Here is a 3,472-nt window from a genome sequence, read left to right as displayed (position 1 = left end):
GTGAGTGTGAGCATGAGTTGTGAGGGCATGCAGGTGTGTGAACGAGTGTCCGTGTGTGCAAGTGAGTGTGAGTTTCTGGGCGTGTGGGTGTGAGTGCACGCGAGGGCGAGGGTGACAGACACCTCGGTCCTCCCAGCAGAGGGTTTCCCAGGGCCCACAGCGCCCGCCATGGCCCCGTGGGCGTGAGGCGCCAGCTCTGCACCTCTAGCGTGGCCGGGGCCAGGCCAGTGCCCCCACCCCCCTGCTCCGCTTCCCCTGAGTTTGCCTGCTCTGCCCTCGCCAGGGCGAACCAGGGCTGCGGGGGCCAGTGAGGGAGCCCTGGCCCAGCCTCGGGTTCACCCGCCGAATCCCCTCTCTGGCCCCGCAGGCCGCACCTGCCCCCGGGGAGCCGCAGGACATCCACTACGCCTCCCTCAGCTTCCACGGGGCGAAGGCTCGGGAGCCGCAGGAGCCGGAGGCCGCCACCGTGTACTCAGAGATCAGGACCAGCGCGTGAGGCGCGGAGCCGCCTGCCCGGGCATCGTGGTGTCTTGGGGTGACAAGAAGCACTCGGGGTGACGACAAGGCACAAGGGGCCGCGGGCCGTGTTAACAGGGACACGGCTGAGCGGGCCGGGGCAGAGCGCGGTGACCCAGCATTCGCCTAGTCTCTGCCTCAGTTTCCCGCCCTGTAACTCAGAGATCGCCTCCCACCGCAGACCGTCAGAGAAACGCAGGGGGACATCAACCAGCTGACGTGGCTCGGAGGTCCGGGCTGGAGGCGGGGCCGGCGCGAGGAGGGAGCTGTCTCCACTGGGGCCCCCAGCCGCTCCCTCTGTCACGAGCCCCCCCCTTCCTTAGGCAGGGCGCCCCGCTCTCCGCCAGCAGCTTCCCCCCCCAGCCGCGGGTGCTGCCCCCTGCCGGCCGCCACCCGCCAGCGTCTGCGCTCCCTCCTCCCACGCCGCCTGCTCCCGGGCTCACCCCAGTTCTCCTTCAAATCTCCCTTCTTGGGTAGATCTGGGGGGGTGCAACCAGAAAAAAAGCTTTACTCTCCCTCCTCTAACGGTACACTCGGACAATTTTTAGCTGATTTTGAAAAGCAAGCGGTCGCTGAAGCACAGGCACAAACTCGCCCGCAGCGGCCCAGGAGCCTGGCATGGAGCCGGGGTTGCCAGCTGCCCCGAGGCTCCTGCTCCGGGGTGCAGGGCGGGGCTCACAGCCGGATAGGGCGGGCGCTGGCGCCGGAGGTCGCTCACCCCCAGCCCCAGGACCGAGCTACCTGCTGTTCCTGACTCCGCATTTCCCTTCCGAGCCCGAATTCTGCTCTGTGACGCCCTGATGAAAAGTGGGCCCACGAGACCCCGGGCCTCCACCCGCGACGTCCCAAGAAGGCAGAACCCCAGCCCTTCGCTCTGTCCCTCTGCCTCGTGTGACAACGGTGTGTGGCCATACAGTAATAAACCTGGTTTCCTCAGCTCCCAGGTGCTGGTCGCTGAGGTGTGTCCTGCGGTCACGGCCAGAACCCCAAGGGCCGGGCCAGCTTGACACCGGCCTGCCTGGGAGGCATCCATGGGGCCCAGGGGCAGTTCCAAGCCAGCAGCTGACACCACTGCACCTGCACGTGCCTCAGTCTGGACCCCCAACCCTTAACACCCAAAGCAGCACCCCAGCCCCACTTAATTGTTCCAAACCTTAGAAAGTGGCCACGCGCAGAGAAGCAACACTGGTGGGGTTCTCGGAGGACGCTGGCTCCCGGCAGCCACTGGCCAAACCCTATCTTTAGTACAGTATGCGGTGAAGGGGAGTTCCTGGGACTGGGGGCGCAGGGACTGGAGTCTGCACCCCAAGGTCTGCGGGGGTGGGGGGCCTAGACTCACGCCTGAGGCGGGAGGCTGGGGCTTCCTGGACTGGGAGGGCAGGTTGGTCTCTACAAACTGCCGCCTCAGCAGGTCACACCGAGATCTTAGTTCTGGGTGGAGGCCCAGCTGCGTTGGCTGCTCGCCTAAGGCCATGACAAACTCACTGGGGGACTCATGCCCCTGGGAGAGAGTGTTGGGGACAGTCCTCTCTTCCTGCCCTCCGCTGCGGGGCTGGCTCAGGAGCGCCCTCTATGGGTCAGTCCCGAGGCGGAGTCAACAGCGAGAGGCCCCGTGAAACCACCAGCCACGCGGCCCCTCGGTTCCCCACTCTGTCCGATGAGCAGAACTGGGACCTCCCCCTCCCCCCGCCCCCGCCTCAGTCTGGTTTCGAGGATTAAACGGGAACACGCAGAGGGAGGCACAGCCCTGAGCCTGGCACATGGAGCTTCCTGGGGCACCCCCCCCACCTGCCCACCAACCCCTTATCCAACAGGAGAGCCAGGCACAGACTTGCTACTTAAAATGTGGCTCAAGCGCCTGGAACGTAACCTGGCACCTCAGGAAATGCTCTGTATTTCCTGATCCTTAGACAAGGTGGTACCACAAGTTCAGAAAAACGCAGAAGAGGGATGCAGGAAAGCAAAGATGAGCCCAGCCCACTCCGCCCCTCGCCGGCTCCCCGTTCCCAGGAGGGACCCAGCCTTCCGGGGAGCCCCGCACACTCCCGAGGCTCAGGCCCGCGCCTGGGCTCCGGGGCAGCACCGGGGCTTTCATGAACGCAGAGCCCAGCTCTGCTCCAGGACCACGGACAGCGCCAGCCCTCCGCGAGGAGGAACTCGGGCCGTCGTGGTGAGTGGAGCGCCGCCTGGCGGCAGAGCTCTGACCTGCCTCAGACGGCGGTAAGCGGGGACGGCGCTGGGGACATTGTCACCTCCATGGCGGAGGCGCTTTTCATTCATTCTGCGGTTTCTTTTCTGTGCTGGGTGCTATGCCACGTCCTGATGAGCTCGAAAGAAACAAGAAAAGGGTGGGGGGAAGGAACGAAGCGCTAGAAGACTGGTGGTCGCTCCTTGGAGCTAATGAGATCAGAAATCAGTTCCATGACTCCCCTGCCTGCTGCCTCCGTGAACCCCAGCAAGCAGAGTCGCGCTGAAGGCAGAGCGAGGCAGGCAAGGGCAGGGTAAGGAAGTGGCCTTCGAGTGGCGGCGGGGTGAGGGAGCCTGCACAGTCACTGGCCCTCAAGCGCCAGCTGCGGGACGCGGAGCGAGCGGAACCTCCTAGTAGGAGGCAGTCGCTGTGCTGTGCTCAGAAAAGGGCTCAGGAGGACTGTGCGTTGGGCAACGGGACAGGGGTCACCTGTGGGCGGTGTGAACCAGGGGTCCCTCAGACCGCGAGTCCAGGCTCCCCGCCTCCTCCATGAGACCCAGAGTCCAGGCTCCAGCTCTTGTAGAGTCACAGGTAAGCGACCCCATGTCCCTTCCAAGCTCACACGGGAGCCCCTGGCCAATAACTGGGGTTTACTCTCCGTGTCATTTGGAGAGAGCCCTCACGCCCAAGTCAGATCCCAGCTGGGGTCGCTAGAAGGTGAGCTGGGCCTGGGAGGAGGCCGGGCCGGGGCCACCCTCGCGCTCCTGT

The 3,472-nt window shown here is 65.1% G+C and overlaps 1 long non-coding RNA gene across 1 annotated transcript in view; it reads left to right on the top strand.

Annotated features, from left to right (window-relative positions):
• The window catches only part of LOC105854469, an 8,404-nt gene extending 6,952 nt beyond the window's left edge, over window positions 1–1,452 (top strand). The window contains exon 2 of the long non-coding RNA XR_001146135.1: window positions 368–1,452. This is a non-coding gene — a long non-coding RNA (uncharacterized LOC105854469). The remainder of the gene's footprint in view (window positions 1–367) is intronic.
• Window positions 1,453–3,472: the final 2,020 nt, after the last annotated feature.

Source organism: Condylura cristata, unplaced genomic scaffold (genome assembly GCF_000260355.1).
Source record: "Condylura cristata isolate star-nosed mole 26May11 unplaced genomic scaffold, ConCri1.0 scaffold00041, whole genome shotgun sequence".
Taxonomy (NCBI): domain Eukaryota; kingdom Metazoa; phylum Chordata; class Mammalia; order Eulipotyphla; family Talpidae; genus Condylura; species Condylura cristata.
This window is presented reverse-complemented; position numbering and strand designations above follow the sequence as displayed.